Genomic DNA, 22,799 nt, shown 5'->3' on the forward strand with positions numbered 1-22,799 from the left:
CAAATCCTCCTTCATTTGTGCCTCACATGCCCCGCCTCCCAGTCACTGCAGCTCACAGTGGGAGGGTTTCAGCAGCAGAGGCAGTGCCATCAATTCAGAAAGCAGTGAGTGGGATTTGATGAGGCCAGGTGATGATTGACAAGCAACAGAGTTATGAATCAGAAGTGACAATTCTTATAGCCATGCTCCCTGCAGCATCTTTTCATCTCACTGTAGTGCCAGCAAGTGCAGTTTACATGGGGGTGACAACCCTGGTGTGAATTCAGGAGCATTGCAGCATTGTTGCCAACCCATCACAGGAAAGTGAACTTCATTGGCAGGATCAACAGGTATTTGTAGGTCTTTGTAGCCTGTCTACATGCACTCCAGCCAGGGCCATCTCTTTAATGAGGCAGCCTGAGGCTATTGCCTTTTTTTTTTGGGTCATGTGGGGGGCGACAGGCAGAATGGCATGGCCACTTCCAGTGTGCCTGCCGCCCCCCCCTTCTGGCCAGAGCGTCCCAGGTTGCTAAGAGTCAGGCAGGGAGATGTGTAAGGGCCATATACATTTGGCTGCCCAGCTCTTAGCAACCTGAAACGTTCTTGGCAACATCCCACCAAGCTCCTGGCGACCAGGGAAGGCAAGAGGCTAAGAGCTGGGTGGGTGCGATGCAGAGCCCTTACACACTGATTACATGCACCAACAGCACACTTCTCAGGCAGCAAAAGGGTTAGGGTCACCCCTGACTCCAGCAATAGCTGCATAGCTTTTTTCAGGATGGGTTTCTTAAGGGTGAACAGTGGACCATGTGTAATGAATGTTATGATTGCCACTTGTAGCCTCCCTAGATGCCCATGGGACGGGGTGACAACGCAGGAGCACAGTTGGGAGACAGGAGCAGAACGTTGTCAACCCATAACAGGAAGTGGCTAAACATGGAACTTCATGGAATGATCATCTTTTTTTATTTTATGAAAGCTGCAGATTTTAAAATATAGAAAATGTTTCTGAAAATTACATTAACGTGTTATGAGATTTGTGTGATTGGGTTTGCATGTACTTCTATTATCAACAATGGCCGCCTTATGTATCACTTAACTGCAATCGCAGCTGCGCTTTTATGATCAAGCAGCATTTTCTCTATCTGTACGCGTTAACCATTTTTTTTAGTCTTCTGTTGTGTTTGTATGTTTAGCAGAATTTCATTCCAAGTTATCCCTTTTCCCATCTTCTACAAACAGATAGAAATCAATCATTTCAGACAAAATTAGAGAAAATTGGATCTCGTGATATAAACCAACCCGAAGGGAAGCAAGCGCCTGCAGGCAAAGGGACTGCTACCCCCACACTCCCCCCCGCCCCCCCAACCGCGGCTATGCGGTCAGAGGCCCACGGTCAACCTGAATTCCGCCTCCGATTCTGTAATTGAATTTTAAGACTTGTAACACTTAGTAGTCTTCTCCTGTTTTCAGGCTGATGAGATGAAAAAAAAGAAGTGAAAAGACATATTTCACGGGAAAAGTTTAGGCCCGCCGAGTAATTGGTTATGGCAGGTTGTCACAGTGGCAATTAAGTTGGGAAAAATGATACAACTGCATTTTGTTGACCCGAAAGAGAGATCGCACGACAATGGAGAGAGAGGGAGAGCGACGTCTAGACTGGCACGAGCTTCATTTGGGTTCCCGGTTTAAATAATGCTGGTAGACAAGGTTAATGTGTGAGGTTAAAATTGATCAGTCTTTGATTGCGTTAGTTAAAATGAAAGAACTCCCAGTCAGGATACATATCACCGAGAAATCACGTCATTGTCAGTTTTAAAAGTGGCTGCAGTAAGAGTTTCAAACCCCATCAAGTTTATACTCAATGATGGGGGGAATGGCTAGTTGAGCCAATGGCCATTGTGTATTTTGGCTATTTGATGCTTGGAAGCCTAAGAGACAGACTTGGTATTTGTCAAGAAGCTTTGTCAGAGCACTGCACCTGAATCTGCACATGTGCATGTGCCTGGTATGACCCAGAGAGTCAGGCCTGGTTGTATGCCTCTGTTCTACACCGTGTCCATGTGCGCACGTGCTATGGATTGTGGCGCCAGAGGGGCTATTTACAGGGCTGGATTTACTCTCTCTGCTGCCCCAAGGCCAGGTTCCTCGATGTGCCCCCTTACCCGCCAAACCCCCATGCGCCCCCCCTGGAGAATGACAGACTTGCAGGCTGCATACAAGTAATCACCGGGATCACTTATACAAAACAAGTGGCGGCTTCCCCGCTGTACATTTAGCTCTGCTTGCCAAAAGCAGGGCTAAATGTAGAAAACAACTACCCGTCCGGCACCCGGAGATGCATGTCCTGGGCATCGGGAGATAGGAATTCCACACTCCTATTGCCCCTCTTCTCCCTGCTGCCCCAAGGCCAGCCTTGGTTGGCCTTGTGGTAAATCCAGCCCTGGCTACGTAGGCTGTGACCCTAACGCTGTGTGCTGAGTGATTGTCAGCTTCCTACTACTGAGATCTTGCATCCAGACCTTGCTTCCTGATACTGATCCGGCTCGACCTGACCATTCTTCTGATCTGTTCTACCTGACCATTCTTCTGATCTGTTCTCCCTGACCACGGCTTGTTCCTGACTCTTCTTCTGCCTGATGTTCCTGTATTGCGTTGCCTGCACTTTCCTGACCTCAGCCAGTCCCTCGCCTGCCGCTTTGGTACCGCATCGCCTGCAGGGTTTGATTCGGCTTGCATCTGACCTCGGCTCTGCCTGAACTGCTTCCTTTGACATGCATCTCCTGGGCTGTCTTCACCCAGAAGGTTGTCATCAGGACCAGCACTTCAACCTGCAGTCTTCCAGCACTTGTGCCCCTCTGAGCCCTGACTCTCCTGGTCTACCATTCAGGGGTTCTGGGACCGGAGTTGCAACAGAGGCCTTCCTCATCACTTCAAGCTCTGAAATGTACGTGACAGTTGTTGGAGATGCAACAGCATATACTGATAATGTGTCTTTTGAGCTATAGATGGCACTGTAGTGCAGTGTTAGGCCTCATTCACACAGCTAAGTGATGGCCCGTACAGATCCGTGTGGCGTGTATGGCCATATCGGGCCATTCCTGGGAAGGACAGGTGTTGCGTGTGATCGTACGCAGCAGCCTGTTCTTCTCTATGGGAGGACGCGACTGTACGCTCACCCGAGCTGCACATCTGTGCAGGTGCGCGCACACCTACACCCGCACCTGGACGGATGTGCAGTTCGGGTGAGCGTGCGGCAGCGTACGGCCGCGTCCTCCCATAGGGAAGGACAGGCTGCTGCGTACAATCACACTCAGCACCTGTCTTCCTGAGAATGGACCAATACGGCTATACGCGCTGCACGGATCTGTACGGACGACACTTTGTGTGAATGAGGCCTTAGTCTCTCTATGTGCAAGCTTATCTATGATACATAGGAAGTTTTCATATATACTGTATATGTTTCCTGCACAATGCTGTATTCTGATGTAATGTCCTTCTAAGCAATTACATTTTAATTCAAGATCTCAGTGCTTCATCTAAACACATAGCCAACAACAGTATCATGCTACAGTGTTTCTCAAAAAGGACTAAGCTCCATCAAAACATTGACACTAAAATGCAGATGCTTTGACTTATCACCGTTGCAAGACCCGTGGGTGTTTCTATATGTCATTTGGATTTGTATGGATATTGTTGTGAATGTGCACCTGGACGTTTACCTTACAAATAGAGTGACTTGATGCAGACTTGATGGTAGACACCTCTGACACTATATATTTATATATTTCTAATACATCCCCCATGCATGTTTGCATGAAGATTTGAACAAATTTAAAATTTAAAGCAGAACTCTTCGATAACCCCCCAGAAAAAACCCTGCATTTAAAAATAATAATAATAATAATAATAATATATAAATATATCTATACACACACACACACACACAGTATCTTCTGACTTATCTGTAAGACAGTACAGGCAATTCACTGCAACAGTACTCTGAGCCCAGGCCAGCATGAGAACCGCTCCACAGGGGCAGGTCTAAGACAGTCTGACAGGCTCAGAAGAAGTGGGTTGAATAAAGCGTGTGGTCATTTACCCCTTGCAGACTGGTGACATCTGGTGGCAGAAGGTGAGTAGTGCAGCAAAAACTGTTATTTGTTTTTGTTCATTTTTTCTTTTTCTTTGGTTCCACTGTTACACGATAAGAAAGAGACAGAGTCAGAGAGATGCAAAACTTCATCAGCACATCATTAACTCTTGTATGGAGCCGTTGATAAGTCACAGGGAAACATCTGCACTATTTAGGAGCCCTAAAATAACACTGGCCTCAGGAAACAGTGATGATTTCCAAAGAGGTAACTGCACACTAAAATACGAGCGCAAATTACGTGCTGGTGACATTTTAAATCTGTGGATGTATGGACAATGGATGGCGCCAACTGTTGTGAGTCAACTACAGCCCTCACTGAATGAAGGGCTGATAACTGGAGCGCATTATGTTTCCTATTCGTAGGGCATCAAGGAATGACCACCACCATGGAGGATCTGAAGGGGACTTATATCATGTGACCATCCTCAAGACATCTGTAGTAGGCAGGTTTAAAGAAAAAATACAGTGTGGGAAGGGGTCTCCAGGGAGGAGAGGGAGCACTAGGAGGCAGAGACGTAAGTCCAAGGTTGGGTTTGAAAATGGTCCCTGGACTTCAGCTTTAAAGTACAGGGTGCTCGCTTTTGGACAACCATCTTCTATCACAACACCATCCATCTATACATAAAATGCTCAGAAATTATATATATGTATATAAAATACCTAAACCTTATTTATGCATCTTGTACGCAGAACAATATTATCTGCAATATTATTAGCATGTAAAAGCTTATATAATATTTTAATAATCGGGTTTACATACATTTTATTATTATTATTATGATTTTTTATAGCATCAACAGTTTGTGCAGTATTTTATAACATAGGGAAGACATTACAGTTACAGTACAATTCAAGATATGATAATAGATTTAAAAAAAAATAATTTTGATATGAAATGAATATGTGAAGCTTATAGGAGATTTTAGTGATTGGCTTTACATGTATACATTAAATACACTCCTATTATCGCTATGACGGACTATACTGCTTTAAATCTTATATAAGCACACCTAGAAAACGCACTGAAACTGTCTGCAGGTTTTAGAGAAAGGACAAACCGGGCCTACACACAAAGTAATGAACATGGCAAGCAACTTCGCATTCGGTGATGATTTAAAATAAAGTCACGAAAGGCACCGCGTTCCAGGAAACACTGCCCGCAATTACAAACTCGATTCTTCTTTGTCTCAAACTTGGTGGAAATGGATCATGAAGGTCTGAAGTTCACTCTTTCAATTATAAATAAAATTAATTAAAGTGAAACTCAACGTCCTTTTTTTTTTCTTTTTTTGGCTGATAACCTGTTTTCTTTTACCATGCGAAATTCATACAGGTGACAGTGACCCAATTAAGCTTGACCCAAGAAGCCATAAACCATACGGCTTGTCCGAGACACTAAATTGCCTGTTGCTTCGGATCGATTGACAGCGAGACGGTCTTTGGACGGCGTTCTTCTAGGCGACCTTGCTGGGTTTTTTTTTTCACATTTACAGCTGTTGGGATAAGTAATGCTTCTGTTTTATGGATGTTACTATGTGGTCCACTTATGTACCTGTCAGGAGAAATGTATTTATACTTAGAATGCAGCGCGTGACCGTTCACCTACACATTATACTCATGAATACTGCATGAGGACATGAGAACAATTAATGTGACTCCCTCAAAGAGTCATAGGTAAGATGGTATTGACAGTTTTTACATCATTCACTTTCAGAGTAATCATTTTTTTGTGGAGGGCAACTAATAATATTTCACTCATGTTGGCTCAAATGGGAATTGTTTAAATGGTGAAATTCTGAAATCCTGAAATGGAGAATTCATAGTTATAGAGGAAACATGGGACTTTCAAGTACCCAATAGAGATCCAAAGACAATTTTACCAGTTAAAATGGTTTAACTGGTAATAAAATTGTTTTTATTACAAAGAATGGCAAAACATCATCAGAACTATAATGGGTGAACTCACAATTTAACCTTCTCACCTATAGCCTACTAACCTTTAAGGCGGCATCGGATTCATAAAAGTCACAATAATGTATTGCCTCTAACCATATTGAATCTTTCAATTTGTCAAGTAGGAATTGAAACGTGACAATGTAGCGCTACGCATTACTTAGACCAATGGTCTACTTTTTCAGGAGAATCCAGGAAATAAGTATCTACAGTTATAAACATACATCTTATTATTACACTGCCTATGTGTTGAAACATATAAATCAATATAACTGACGTTGTACATTAAGGGGGTTATTCACAAAGCTGCCCAAGGCAGGCGAGTGAATAGCCCAGCCGAAGTGAAGTGAACCGAACGCTGAGCCGAAGTGCAGAGGGACTTCGACTTAGCCAATCCAACATCTGGAGCGGCCGAGCCGAAGCTCCGGCAGCTCACTCGCTGCCGTTCGCCCCTATTCACATAGTGAGTGAATAGCCGAATGCTGCCGAGTGTCATTTGGCTCGGCTACTATGCTCGGTACCTCCGTGGTACCGAGCGGAATAGAAAATCAATTAAAAAGGTTGAAAAAGTTTAAAATGTAAATAAAAATAGTAACATTTTAAAATAAAGATTTTTTTAAAAAGGCAAAAAAAAATAATAATAAAAAAAGCAATTGGGCGGAGCTAGCAGTGGCCGCTAGCTGCGCCCAACTGTTTCCTATTGGCCAGCACCTGCTAGAGTCTTCTAGCAGGTCCCGGCCAATGAATAACAACTGGGCGCAGACGGCCGTGATGTCACGTCCGGCTCCACCCAGTTGTTATTGTTTAATCACAGTTCAGCGTCCCCAGGTCATTTGGGGACGCTGATCTGTCATTACAATTGTGTGGAGCCAGCCGTGAGATCACGGCTGGCTCCACCCAGCTGTCATTTGCAGGGCGAAAGGTCAGCCTTCAGCAGGCCGGTCGCCTCTCTTCTGCTGTCACTTCGGCTCAGCCGAGCCGAAGCATATGCCTTCGACTATGCTGAGCCGCTCGGCCGCCTTCGGCTGCTGTACGGGCTATTGTGAATAGCCTGTACAGCAGTCCTTCGGTTCTACTGAATCGAAGGGCTCCCGTAACTGAAGCGAGCCAAAGGATCAGCCGAACCTATGGCTGGATCCTTTGACAGCTTTGTGAATTACCCTCTAAATATAATTATCAACCCAGTCCAATAAAATCATTATCACCGTCTAAGCATAAGCATCTCATATGCAGGAGATCTCGAGGGGAGCTTAGTCCAGTTAGAAACACATACCCGAAATATCAATACCTAATATAAAAATTAGCCAATATTCCTTCCAATGACTGAAAACCCAACTCATCAGTGGCGTAACTATAGCCATAGCAGCCCATGCGGCTGCTATGGGCCTGGAGGTGGAAGGTGGCCCCATTAGGTTGTTAAGGCAAATTAAACATAGAATATGTGACGATGATACAGCACTGTATCATTAAAGGTTAAAGTGGTTGCAGTTGACGACAGCTCTGATCCGCTGTAAAGTCTACAGTGTAGAGAAGAATCTTCGGCATCTTGGCATCATTACTGACTACTCAGAGAGCAGAGAGAGCTGATGAGGGGGACCCTGTCGCATTTTTTTCTATGGGGCCCTGTGATATGTAGTTACATCCCTGCCTATCATATTATTATGAAGGCATCCACACGCTGTGGACGATATAAAGTGAGCAGGTCCTTAGTATGGCATTTGTTTCTCTGAAGGCTGTGTTGTGGGAGTTTATTTAAGACCTTCATTATACCCTTGTGCATGTTGAATTTTAGGATTACCGTGGGAGCGAGGCCCTATTATACAGAGTCAGTATTGGAATATTGTCCTATTCATTATGTATGCCTTTTAGATTAAATGGTCATATACCCCTTCCAATTCCCCTTTGGAGAAAGCATAAAGATTTGTGGATGCTCCATTTGATCGCTTACTCCTACAATAGAAGGCTGGGGCCATGTGATATTAAGATTCATACTGAGTAAGCTACCTGAATGATACTATGAGAGGGATTTTCAACGATGGCAAGGAATATTGGCTATTTTTTCTATTATGTGTTGATATTTCAGATATTTGTTTCTAACTGGACTTGGTTCCACTTCAGATCCCATCAAGTAGTTGTCAGCACATGGGATGGTTATGCATACACACTGATAACTATTTTATTGTATTGGGTGGATAATTATTTTAGTATAAGTTGTTTAGGATTTATATTGATCTATATGTTTCAGTATATGGAGAGTATCTATATGTAGTGTAATAACAAGATGTATTTATATAATTGTAGATACTTATCTCCTGCTACCTTCTGAAGAAGTTGGTGTAATAATCGCTTGGGGGCTACAATATTTAATTTTCCCACCTTATAGTGCTGCTTGACATCATGAAAGATTCAATCTGACTGGAGGCAATTCAACCGTGTGACTTTTATGAATCCGATGCTGTGGTAAGGTTTGGCAGGTTATAGATGAGAAGGTTACATTGTGGGATCAGAAACAGGAGATGGTAGAACACCTAATATCAGTCTGTGGCAGTTTTTAACATTCTTTATGATAAAAAACTGTTTTTGATATAAACACATGTCACTGGTGACATTGTCTTTGGGTCTCTATTGGATATCTTGAAAATCACGTTTTTTTAAATTTAATTATTTATGGTAGCTTTGTGAGATGATGGTACGGTCAAATAATTCTACTTTTTTTTTATTATCTATCCATACATCTTTGTTCTAGAGTCTTGAAAATTGAGAATTCAAACCTTTAGATATATACACAAAGGACACCATGCTTGCTTAGTTCTTTAGTTCTTCATCCAATTAACACTATAGTTCATTGGTCCACCACACTCTCTTATGCCAGTGAGGTTGTAAGCTGGGAACCCCGGTTTGTTGTTCAGGAGGAAATTTCCCGAACACGCTCAGTGCCAACCCCGTGCTGTCTTCTCATATACACTGAGTGGGCAGATTATTATGAACACCTGACGTTTGTAGGCAAATTAGCTATAATTTGGCGCGGAAGTTGCTAGAGGGCCAGACCATTATAAATAGGGAAGCAGGTTGGTTACCACGACAGTAGAAGTGATTTGTTTCTGAAGATACGGGGAAACAACGCGATGTAACAGCCTTTGAACGTGGGATGATTGTTGGCGCTCGGAGCCATGGAGCGAGTATCAGCAAAACAGCAGAATTCATTAAATGTTCAAGAGCAGCTGTTGTTAAAGTGTTTAAAGACCGGACTGTCAGCTGACAATCTGGGTCTGAACGTGCGAATTGTGGCCGTCAGCGACTAGTCAATGTTAGGGCAGAACAGAGAGTGGCAAGACTGGTACAAGACAACAGAAGGGCAACAGTGCCGTGTCAGATTCCTCGCATCACCTTTCAACATCTCGTGGAGTCACGAGGCGGCCCAACGAAGTACTGATGGGGGGGTCATTATAATCTGGCCACTCAGTGTAGAAACCAGATGTAAAATAGAATGATAATTGTTTCCAAATGCCACTTGCACTCCATACGGTCTTCCAACATAAAAAGTATCCGCCTTGGGTGCTAAGGGACAGCTCTTGGCATTGTTATATGGTTTCTCCCAACCCCTGTAAGTGTTCCAAACTTTTGTTTGTTACAGGCTGGGCCATTCCTATAGTGAGACAGCCTGAGGCAGTTGCCTCAGGTGGCGTCTCATTGGGTCATGTGGGTGGCGGGACAGGTGTGCCTGCTGCCCACTTTCAGGTTGGAGCATCCAAAGTTGGTAAGAGCACTTAGCAACCTGAGGTGCTCTGGCTGGAGTCTCGCCCAACTCAGGCAACCAGAGACATCAGTAAGCTAGGCAGGAAGCTGGACCCCGCCTTCCATGGTAACATCCACTTGCAGTGATCCCTCCCCATTTCTGCCTCAGGCGGTGAACAGTCTAGGGACACCCCTGGTTACAGGAAGTTGAAAAAGAATGAACTTGCTTGCAGGAGCAAGCAGTAATACAACGGGGAGCAGGACAGACACTGCAGTGTTAATAATAGTGACAGACTGCAGCATGGACAGTTGGTCATTTTTTGGTTTTGCCCATAGTTCTTCCCTAGACCTCCTGCTTTCCAGCTCCCTAGTCAACTCCTCCCATACTCGCCTCCAGGACTTCTCTAGAGTCTCTCCCATCCTCTGGAACTCTTTACCCCAACCTGTCCATCTATCTCCCACCCTGACTGTCTTTAGGCGTTCCCTGAAGACTCTTCTCTTCAGGGAAGCCTATCCCACCTCAACCTAACTACTGAACCATCACATGCTCAAACAATTCATCCCCACACAGCTCCCTCCTCATGTATTATTTCCCCCACCTCTTTTAGATTGCAAGCCCTCAGGGGCAGGGCCCTCCTTACCATCCTGTCTTGAATTGTACTGTAATTGTAATGTCTTCCTTATATTGTAAAGCGCTGCAAAAACTGTTGGCGCTATATAAATACTATGTAATAATAATAATAATAATAGTTCCTGGTCCTCCCACCATTGCATAGTACCTCTCAGACATGCATTGGTGTTGCAAGAGAAGAAAAAGAAAGAAAAGAGAAGAGGAAGAAGAAAGAGAAGAGGAAGAAACTGGTGCATTGCCATTCAATCTTCAAACAAAACCCATTCGGCGGAAGTGACTTCAATTCTGTGATTTTAATTTCCAAGGCCCAACTTAAGATGCAAATGCATTTCAGTTCACATCCCAGCTTCAAATAGTATATGTAACCTTTTTGTATTTTATGGTTATAAGCAACAAACCTTATTGTTATTCTGTATCTTTTTTATTTTTTAATCAGGTGCAACTTAATGACAGCGATTCTGCACCATTCCATATGGTGATTGCATCCCATTAATAGCAAAGCATAATGAATACAAACGGTAAACTACACACTCGCAGGGTTTTATTGTCTTTTAATGTAACGAGTGACCTTTGAGAGGAATATTTAACTTCCACCGAGGCGCTCGGGATGCTCTACGCGTCCTCCGCGCTCGTCTACCGCGTTCCGTAGAGGAATGCCGATGCGACAGCGGCCCTGTACACGGAGATCTTCTAAAGAAAGACTATTACTGGAAGAAAGTTTGCAGGAATAGAGTCTAACTACTGTACTCGGTGTTTGAGGAAAAAACCCAGCCAATCAAACTGCTGCAGTTTTATATGGAGTTTTATATGGAGGATTATGTTCTTTAGCTTGCTGCTGCTTGCTTGTTTTGCACTTTAACAAAGAGCTATATGGAGTGAACATTCTGGTATACAAGTTCTCGGTGCGGATGATTTTTTTTTTTTATATTGGAGAATTGTTTGCTTAATTTATGCCATTAGTCTGTCGATTTCATGCACAAGGCATTTAACAAGAAGTGGTTTGGAGTGTGCTTCGCTTCATTGTGTGATATGGCTCTGTATATGACAATCGGAGGCCTTCTAAGAAAAACTATTGATGGTAGAAAGTTAGGAATGGAGTGTAGCTACTTCCTTGAATCTCGTAATGTAACACAACTATTATAATAATAATAATGCACTTATGATGCATATCATGAATGTTAATAAAGCTAGGTAAGCTTAAAATGGGCATTATTTCGAACAAATCTATTAATTTTATCTCTTCTGTTCGTGGAATTCATTTTGGTTGTTTGGTGCAGTGCGCATGTAAGCCCCCATTTATACCTGAGTGCTTTGATTGAACATGACTATACCCAGCATTAAGCTTCTCGATATATTCAATGGTGCTTGTCACAGACACACAAAAAAAAGGAGCTTTTTTTCTGGCAGAATTACATGTTTTTGACCTCATTGACCTCAAAAAGCAAAATACAAGTTTCTTTGCATGTTTTTGCACCTAGAAACCGGTTTCCTCCACTTAGCAACTTCAGGCCTGTGAAGAAAATGGTCCATTTAGGAGTACTCAGATGTGGAGACTTTTTTCCGCCTGGAGAGGGCCCACAAGAACCTCCGTGACCCCAGTGATGCCTATTACCAGAACAGGGACAACCAGCAGAGGCCCTGGGAAGAGATTTGGTTTTCCCAGACTGGTAGCTCCAATAGCACAAGATATTACAACATCACACAATAAAACTAAAAAAACAGATACAAGGATGACAACAGATGCCTTAGATGATACTGCTTTCCATTGGCCAACACAGAAAAGCTTGAAGCTTAAAAGCACATGACGAATGCTTAAAATACACGCATTTGCACATGAAAAGATGCATTTAAAGACACACAAAGCTTCAAAATTACATGAAAACACCCAGCTCAAGGTTGAATTGGGGCTAAAGGTAATTTTAGCTTTGTTTAACATTAAAGGAGAACTATGGGGTCAGGGCTTTTCCCCATAGTTCTCCTTAGGGTAACGGGAGGGCACAAACTAGCGTCCTCCCGTCACCCTAAGCTCAGTATACAGCCAGCTACAGCTCGCGGTATACTGAGACGCCGCAGCCGGAGCGGATCCCGACATCGATGTCGGGATCCGCCCAGCTGCGTGAGTGACAGCTGGCTCTGTCTATCTAGAGGCAGAGCCAGCTGTACCCGCCCCCTCCCCCGCCCGATCTGCCAGTCAGTGCTGGCGGAGCGGAGCGGGGAGGGGGGAATCATTAAAAAGTATAAAATATATAAATAAATGAACGGGACACCAAAGACCTGGTTAAAAAATCTCCCCTAAAGCTGTTTAGTAGGCTTGATGTCAGGCCACTTGTGTTTCTCCACACAAATCTCATCAAGCCATGTCATTATGGAGCTGCCTTTGTACACAGGGAACAGTCAGGGAACAGTCATGCAGGAACAAACTGTTACCACTAGGCTTAAAAGCGCAATTGTATACAATGTCTTTGTATGTTGTAGTATTAACAGGACCCTTCACTGGAAGCACCTGAAATCAATATTACTTTTATCTATGAAATATGAGTAGTATCTTTTTAAAACCATCTGCACTACGAGCTTCCACTTTTTATTTGATGCATGGTCCATTTGGATGAATTGACTGCTTTCACCTCCTGAGGCTGCAATTGGAGTCTGTACCTGAGAGGAGGAAATCACTGGGAGGTGTTCGGCATCAGGAGCTTCCTCTACCTGGTTTGAATTAGAGGAACAGGGCGACCCTGGTGGGTCTCTGCTAAAGGTGAGGTGCATTCCATAAGATGTCTCTGTTGATGGGCACAGGAGACTGAGATTACTTTACATCTACTTTTATATCTTCTATTTTCTTAATGGACTGTTGAAGATCCAGGATTATGGACAATTTTGTAGCCATATATTATTTGCACTGTTGCTATACACATGCATTTTTTCTAATTGTTATTCTTTTCACATTGCATCATAGTGCTTCACAGCTATTATCTATTGTATTTTTCATTATGGATATTTTGTAGCAATGTATTTACACTGAGGTTTCTTCCATTGTTACTCTTGTCACATTGTATCACATTGTTTCACGACCGGTAACTATTATATTTGATACTTTGCAGATTTATTCACACAGCACGGCTTTTATTATTAATTTTATAATATTTGGAGGGGTATCAACATACTTTTCACCATGTAGGAATGAGTAATGGCCAGGTGCCCACAATTTTTTTTGCCAAGCCAAATAAAACCTTTGCTTTATTTCTCTTTCACTTACCTGAAACATTTCCTCTGAAAATACACTGTTTGACTCCATCGGCAAAGCTGAAATAGGCAGTCGTGATTTAGTTAGACCAGGGGTACCCAAACTGCGGCCCTCCAGCTGTAGGGAAACTACAAATACTATCATGCATCTGTCTCAGTAGGCCATGCCTGGGGCTGTCAGAGACTTGCAATGCCTAATGGGGCTTGTAGTGTCATCACAGCTGGAAGGCCGCAGTTTGGCTGCCCCCGAGTTAGACCATCACAGATTCTCACCAACCACCAACTTGTACTGGCTAAGGCATCTGCTTGTCTTTGATCAACCATAGGATGACCAAAGTCAGGGCAGATATCTCCAAAGACTGACCCATTCTCTGTGCATCCTGAAATAAAGCTGGCAAGTGCTGCTGTGTGCCAAAGGACAAAGGCTGTACACACCAGACAGTTCCTTCCCTGTTTTCAGTTGTGAATTGGCCCCATCGTAAAAAAAGATTTTCTACAAGATGGAAATTCTCTCATCATGAGAACTTCCAATAGTTAAAAGTGCTCATTATTAGCCTACTCATGAACAGCCTAATCCTCCTCCAAGCATCACAATGGGTCATAAAATAAAGAATAGGATCTGACTATTTAGAGCCACCCAAGTGTCTAAGCATTTACTTCGGCTTCCTATCAGAATTCTTTTTCACCGGTATCCTTTGCCGACCCAAACCAGCTATCTGTGGGCACACGTGCAATGAAAATGAGAGCTTGGCAGCCACTACAAGTCAACCATAAATTATAGTGAATCTAAAGCTATTTTTGTTTAATTTTGGATATAGTAGGAATGTGTTTGAAGCTCTGTCTCCATTGGGGGGATCTTTATTTGTCCCGGTGACCATTGTCACTCGAATGGAAAGTGAGAGAAGATCCAGAGAAGGAGGTTATTATTATTATTACATAGTATTCATATAGCGCCAACAGTTTGCGCAGCACTTTACAATATAAGGAAGACATTACAATCACAATACAATTCAAGACAAGATGGTAAGGAGGGCCCTGCCCCTGAGGGCTTACAATCTAAAAGAGGAGGGGGAAATGATACATGAGGAGGGAGCTGTGTGGGGAGGAATTATTTGAGAATGTGATGGGTATGGGGAAATGTTACAGTGGGGCACCTTTTTAAGTCAATTGTCAAAAAGGCATCCAAATAGAAGAAAAGATGCATCCCTAAAGCTAAGCCGTGATTGGGTGAAACGTGTCAGAGGGGGCGGACCTTGGATGGCACACCAGTGATATGATACAAGCTTCAATAAACAATTCCATGGTGTGGGTGCTTCTTTTGTGTTTCTTTCTGTCAAAAAAAAGGCAGTTTTACTCAGTTTTAGGAGATTTCAATGAAAAGCCCCTCCATTGCTCACAAGCTAGGTGATTGGCTTCTCCAATCCTGTTTATCACTGCAACTGTGGTATTGTAAGGTAAGGTAACAACTCCTTCTGCGCATGGTCGCATTTTCCGTGGGACTGGGAAACATGCACTTGCGCGCATGCGCACGCAACGGCACATGCGCATGAAAATGTGCGCACGTCGGTCGCACAGGAAGTGATTCTTCTCCTTCTAATGGATTGGCCTATTTAAATGAGCCTGCCATATCCTTAGTTGCTGGATGATATTCAGCAAGTTCCTTGTGTGCCAGCTGCTCTGCTTTAATTACCTGTTTCCTGTGCATGACCCGGATTGCTCCTGACCACTCCTGATTCCTGCCTGCCTCCCGACCTCGGCCTGTTTACTGGACTTTGCCTCTACTTTCTGCTTTGTACCTCGCTGCCTGGCTGGTTTGACTCCTTGGCTTCCATTGACCACACTTCTGTCTCCTGCTCTGGTACCCTGCTGCTCGCTCAGCTTGACCTCGGCTTCATTTGACCTGCTCCTGTTCCTGATTCTGGACTTCCATTCCAGCACAGGTTCTGCATCATCCTTGGCACTCGTGCTACTCGCTGTCACTCATCCTCTGCCCCCATCTTCAGGGATGAGGGACACGAGCTGCAAAGAAATCCTCCTCAACTACCGGTCTCCAACCAGGTACATGACAGGTATTTGTTTGATACATGTCTTCTGTTTGCCATTGTACTCAAGTTGCTTGCTAAGTTAGTTGTCTTGTGCCATCACTTGCAGACTTGTATGGCATTTACATCCTTGCCATTTTAGAGCCAATGAGATTAAGACTGGAGCTTACTGTGCCTTTAATTGCTGCACAAAGCGTTAACAGAAAACATAGCAGCCTGCTGACATATCATTGAAAGACGTCTGTTCTGATCATTCCCAGCCAATGAAATGTACTTAATTCTCTCCATAGCCACATGTGCCTGAAGGGAAGGGCTCAGCGCTGTCCCGACTTGTCACTTTGATAATGACATTTTTGCTGAGCTATTCTCCTTGCAGTGGTACCGGGCCAATAAACTAGTCACCTCCTTTGCCCTTTTCAAATATCCTCTTCAGAAGTGCCTGCTGAATTCTCTGCTCGTTTCCCATCTCCTCTGACCAGCATTAGTCCCGCTGATATCTCCCCGATGCTTCTGGCCCTTCACCTCTCTGCAAATACTCTAATTTCCTTGTCTACGGAATTCATTTCTGACTCATCTTGCTGCTTTTTTTCTTTTTTAAAGGATGCGTTATGTACACTGCGGCATGCACAGATATGTACAGATTTACCCTCTGCACTTATGAAAATGATCACCACACGGAGAAGATCATTTATTTTATCATCTATGGAGTACTTCTGGCCAAAATGCACCTGTTTTGGAAAATAAGTTTTAAACATTGCTTTTATAAATGAACCAGTAGCAAGTCTTCTTTTTAAACACACCTTATAATCAAAAGTATGTGCACAGCCCTTTAAATCATTGATCTCAGGTGTTTCCAGGTAAAGGAGAACTATGGGTTTAAGGCTTTTCCCCTTAGTTCTCTTTATGGTAACGGGAGGACAAAAACTAGCGTCCTCCCGTCACCCTAGGCTCAGTATACTGCGAGCTGTAGCTCGCGGTATACTGAGACGCTGCAGCTGAAGCAGATCCCGACAATTATGCCGGGATCCGCCCAGCTGCGTGACTGACAACTGGCTCTGCCTATCTAGGGGGGGGGATCCAGCACCTCCCCTGTCACAGCAGAGAGCCGTGACAGGATCGAGAGGTGAGCGAACACCGGTATGTGTTCGCTCACCTCCCGATCTACTGAGCCGACCTGTGACAGTCTCATTGTCACAGGTCGGCTAGAACTATGAGGTGAGTGAAAAGCCCCCCCCCCCCCCTCATAGTTCTCCTTTAAGGGTACTCTTAATATGACAGCATACAAAGACATTCCAGCTTTGTGACAACAGTTTGGAGAAGTCTTGGTCTTTTTTTATTCCAGCATGACTGTACCCCTGTGAACAAAGCCAGCTAAATAAATACATGGTTTGATCAGTTTGGCAGTTTGGGGTGGAGGAACTCAATTGGCCTGCACAGAGCCCTGACCTCAACCCTACCGAACACCTTTGGGATACATTTGAAGGTCTACTGCAAGCAAGGTCTTCTCAGCCAATATGGTTTTGTGCATTTGGTGTGGTGGAACTCAAGTGTTCTGCAAAGACCCCTGATCTCAACTCTACTCTTTTGGGATGAAATGGAATGCCCATTGCATGCCAGGTCTTCTCATCCAACAGCAGTACCTAACCTCAGAAATGCTTTTTGGCTGAATGAGCACAAATTGCCACAGATACACTCCAGAATCTTTTGGAGAGCATTCCTAGAAGAGTGAAGGCTATTGCAGTCACAAATGGGGGACCAACTCCATATTGATGCCCATGGTTTGGGAATGGGGAGTGCAACAAGCTCATATAGCTGTGATGGTCAGTTGGCTCCAAACATTTGGCCATAAAGTGTTTCGGTAATTATGCAGGTCATACCTCTGAAGTAATGTATCTATTGCCTATGAACAGAAATGTATCATATTTGTGTATCACTCGGCTGTAGATCCTCCAATCATCTCTGAATTGGTGCTGACACTGTCCTTCCTTCTGAAGGGGGGGCTACTTTTGTTCCCCATGGCCCATGTGTGTGTTGTAAAGAAGCCACCACTACAATCTCAATACAAATTAGCTACCTAAACGTGAGATTGTAGTCCATCACAGGAGTGAGCTTGGAGTGGTCGCTACTTTACAACACACACAGGGGCCATGGGCAACAAAAGTAGCCCCCCTCCAGAAGGAAGGACAGTGTCAGCACCAATTCAGAGAGGATTTGAGGATCTACAGCCAATTTATATACAAATAGGATACATTTCTGTTCATAGTTAAGGGACTTGAATGCATTTTTTACATTTACAGTAACTCCTCAGTTTAGTGTCACTTTAAGGTGGTTTGGGTTTTCAAAGGTGTAATGAGCTTTGAATGGCTCCTAATGGTTACGGAACTATCTTATATCAAAAATGGAGCCCTATTAGTCTGTGCTTCAGCTAAATTCATCCATCTGTGAAACTGGTAATCCTCCTGCAAAATGAATTTCTACAAAAAAAAATCTTGCTTTACATACCGAAACTAACTAGCCACTGGAGGCACGTAGAAAAAAGAAAACCCACTGAGTGCCCACAGCACATACAGGCATTTGGCAAAGTGTGAACAGTCCTTTGGAAAGAGGAGAGGCTCTTTCTAAACTTTGTCAGAACAGTTTCTAGAACTGTCTGCAGTTCTATTCTTATACAAAATAGTCACCCTATGCATTCCTTTAGGTGAGGGTACGTTTTCGCGTCCTCTTCAATTCCGCAGGTGTGCTCCCATTTCCTATTCTGAAACAAAAATTAGACCACATTCTGAAATCTTTCGCTATCTACGGATTAAGCATTATGTTACCTCGCTGATCCGAAAGTACCCCACCTCCGCTACTCGCACTACTTTCGAAAGACTGTCAGGGTTATTCACGGAAGGGTGAAGAGTTTGGCGAAGGCAGGAGAAGGGAACAATCTAGGACAACATAGCTGAACTGGAAAGTGAGCTGAATTGGAGAAGTTTTCCAAATCAGCTATGTTGTCCTAGATTGTTCACTTCTCCTGTCTTCTCCAAACTCTTCACCCTTTCGTGAATAACCCTGGATGTAAAGACTCTCCACATGCAAAAGGTATGATCTCTCTGCTAGACATGTGCACTTGCAAAAAAATTGTTTAGGTTCGTTTCGTCTTGATTCAAATTTTGGGTTATTTCGTTTTTCGGGATTCGGGTCCGAAAGTCAATTTGTTTCGGGGTTCGGACGAAATTCGTTAGCGGTAGTCTCTATGAACATTCGTTTCGTTTTCGTTTCGTTCGTTCGTTGCTGCAAAGTGACATTTGATGGAAAAAATAAATACATTTTCTTTGAAAATGTCACTTTGCTGTGTCAAAATTTCATCCAACAAACAAAATTTCGTACAGGCTACCGCTAACGAATGTTGGAATCGGAAATTCGGATTCACTTGCATTCGTTATATCTGTAATTCGGATTCGAATCTCCGAATTTCCGAAAATTTCATCCGAATTTCGATTCGGAACAAAACAAATCGTACATCTACTCTGCTATATGAGGCTTTAAATTCCACTTTATCTACTTCCTCCCATACCCACACGAGAGCCTGGACCACAGACATAGGCAGCTCTTTAACTCCTGAACAATTGTCCCAAATTTGGATTACAACTAAATCGTGTTCCCAAAATTTGAACGCCCAGGAAATTCATTACAAGGTCCTCTTTCGTTGGCATTATGATGCATATAGGCTATCCTGTATGGACCCACAACGCTCCCCGCATTGCTTCAGAGGCTGCACTGACATTGGTAATGTATTCCATATTTGGTGGACTTGTCCACACTCCACTGGCGTCACAAGGAGGGTGTGGGGGGTGCGGCCCACACCCGGTTGACACCAATGGAGGGGTGTCATTTTGGTGTCACCCCCCCTCTGAAAAGTCAGTTTCGGGAGAGAGGAGGGGACCCGGCGGCATACCTTATCCCGCCGGGTGACTGTCCCCTTCTCTCTCTGGTGGCGTCCATCACCAAGATGGCCGCCGCCAGGTATCAATAAGATCGCCACACATGCGCAATGACGTCATCGCACACGCGCGTGGTGATGTCACAGGCATGCACGGTGACGTCACGGCGGGGTGTCACCCGGTAACCGCTCCGGGTGACACCAGGCCTCGGGACGCCCCCTGCCATACGCCCAACATTTTCGTAGACCACCAACACTGTCCCCGAGCAAAGCTTTACTTAACCTTCGACTGCAGAACCTATCCAGAAACCAAATCGTATTAATGACTCACATTCTTACATCTGCAAAACTTTCGATCGCGAGATCCTGGAATTCCCTTGTGTTAATTTTTCTATGGTCAAAACTCACGTTCACTCAACACTCATTCATGAGAAACTTTCAGCCAAATTATCCAATTCAATGTCGAAATCTCATAAATTTGGGATTCATGGATCTCGTGATGTCTTCCTCCTAACTTTGATCGCCGCTTATTATACCATTAATGCAACAGCTGGCTCCTTTTACCCATATAAATGTTTGACCTGACTCAGTAGCTTACAACTAAGTAGTCCGACACTTACACTATATTGCCAAAAGTATTGGGACGGCGGCCTTTACACGCACATGAACTTTAATGGCACCCCAGTCTTAGTCCGTTGGGTTCAGTATTGGGTTGGCTTCGCCCTTTGCAGCTATAACAGCTTCAACTCTTCTGGGAAGGCGTCCACAAGGTTTAGGAGTGTGTCTATGGGAATGTTGGACCATTTGTGAGGTCAGGTACTGATGTTGGATGAGAAGGCCGGGCTCGCGGTCTCCGCTCTAACTCAAAGGTGTTCTTTCGAGTTGAGGTCAGGAATCTGTGCGGCCATTCATGTTCCTCCACCCCAAACTCGCTCATCCTTGATTTTATGGACCTTGTTTTGTACACTGGTGCGCAGTCATGTTGGAACAGGAAGGGGCCATCCCCAAACTGTTCCCACAAAGTTGGGAGCATGAAATTGTCCAAAATGTCTTGGTATGCTGATGTCTTAAAGGAGAACTATGGGGTTTAGGCTTTTCCCCATCGTTCTCCTCAGGGTCATGGGAGGACACAAACTAGCGTCCTCCCATCACCCAAAGCTCAGTATACCGCGAGCTACAGCTCGCGGTATACTGAGATGCCACAGCTGAAGCGTATCCCGACAATTATGTCTGGATCCGCCCAGCTGCGTGAGTGACAGCTGGCTCTGCCTATCTAGAGGCAGAGCCAGCTGTACCCGCCCCCTCCCTGTCCGTTCCGCCAGTCAGCGCTGGAGGATCGGAGCGGGGAGTGGGGAATCCAGTCCCTCCCCTGTCACGGCAGAGAGCCGTGACAGAATCGAGAAGTGAGCGAACGCCGGTATGTGTTCGCTCACCTCCCGATCTACTGAGCCGACCTGTGACAGCCACATTGTCGCAGGTCGGCTAGAACTATGAGGTGAGTGCAAAGCACTCACCTCATAGTTCTCCTTTTAAGAGTTCCCTTCACTGGAACTAAGGGGCTTGAATTCACTGAGCTCCTGAGAGCAACCCATTCTTTCACAAATGTTTGTAGAAGTGTCTGCATGCCTAGGTGTGTGATTTTATACACCTGTGGCCATGAAGGTGAGTGGAACACCTGAATCCATTGATTTGGAGGGGTGTCCCAATACTTTTGGCAAAATAGTGTATATCTGAAGATGTATCCTATGTTCTTTGCTTATGTACATCACAATATTGTCTACTCATTGTTCTTCACCCTTCATAGAGTGGTTTGACATCTTATTGTTCGATACCTTTGTATTCTTTTGTTATTTCCTTTGTTAAAATACAATAAAATTATTGAAAGAAAACAAATTGTATAAAATTCCAAAGGTGATAAGTTACATTTTAAAAGCATTTTATTTTAGCTAAAAGCATGCAAGACTGAAGGGTAGGCTGGCCATGCCTTTATTGAAATGACTCAGAAGTTCCCTAAGCCAGGAAATTGGACCTGAAGGGTTCCAATACATATCAGGGAACAGCAGAAGCAATGAAAAAAAGTGAACGGTTAGATCTGCCAACTTCTTTAGATTGCGCTGAGATGAGTCAGCGTGTCTGACACCCGGCTGTTTTATAAGATTTATTTATTAATTTGTAGAACATTTCCATCATTACTGACTTGATTTTATTTTAAAAAAGCCAAACAATGGAAACCCAAAGAATCCTGAAACTTTTTGCACTGTTTTGCTCGTCGCTCCAGGCTGTAGGTTTTCTATATCTGGCGTTGTCTTGCCTCTAAGAAAGATGTCTCACACAACAGTTTGAAATAATGAGGGATTGTTGCCTACTCGACTTCATCACTTCCTGCGTCAGATGACATTTCTTCAATGGAAGGATCCTGTTTGAACAAATCCGACTTTCTCCCCCAAATAATGACCGGGGAAAATAAAGCTTTAATTGACTGACCTTCATTGTGAGCATACACGGTATATATTCTCTCTCCTTGGTTCTATACGACTCCGGGATAATTAAACCGAGATGTGAGACAATGATAAAATGGGGCACCGCACGCTCCTTTTATCCGGCCTTGTTAAAAGGCTCCAGGAGCCTCGCATCGTTAATGCGGCAAACGCTGGGCGACCTTAATCTACGGCTTGATCCATACATCTAAAGAGTCGCATTGCTCATGATTATTTGCTATGACATATAGAGTGCGGAGGTTCATAAATCTTACAGTGAATTCAAATGATCAATGAACAGATAATCAACACACCGAGCTAAGACACACACTGCACTACTATACATACTTAAGACACAACTCAGTGGGAGCTTTTCATCTCGTGGTGAAAGGAGAAATGTACTCCTCATTTAATTTAGGGGAAATATACGATATATTCCACCATAAAGAACACCTTGCCACTAAATCATGTGACACAAATTGGGTCACTATCCAAATGCAAGTCAGGACATCAGTAATCTACAAATAGTAGTGATAACATATCTGTCAGCCATGTTAAACCTTCACTATCTACAGTATCCTATCTATCTATCTATCTATCTATCTATCTATCTATCTATCTATCATAGAGAGGGAGAGAGAGGGAGGGGGGGAGGGGAGGG

The sequence above is a fragment of the Nanorana parkeri genome, unplaced genomic scaffold, assembly GCF_000935625.1.
Source record: "Nanorana parkeri isolate BGI_ZX_2015 unplaced genomic scaffold, ASM93562v1 scaffold552, whole genome shotgun sequence".
NCBI classification, from domain to species: domain Eukaryota; kingdom Metazoa; phylum Chordata; class Amphibia; order Anura; family Dicroglossidae; genus Nanorana; species Nanorana parkeri.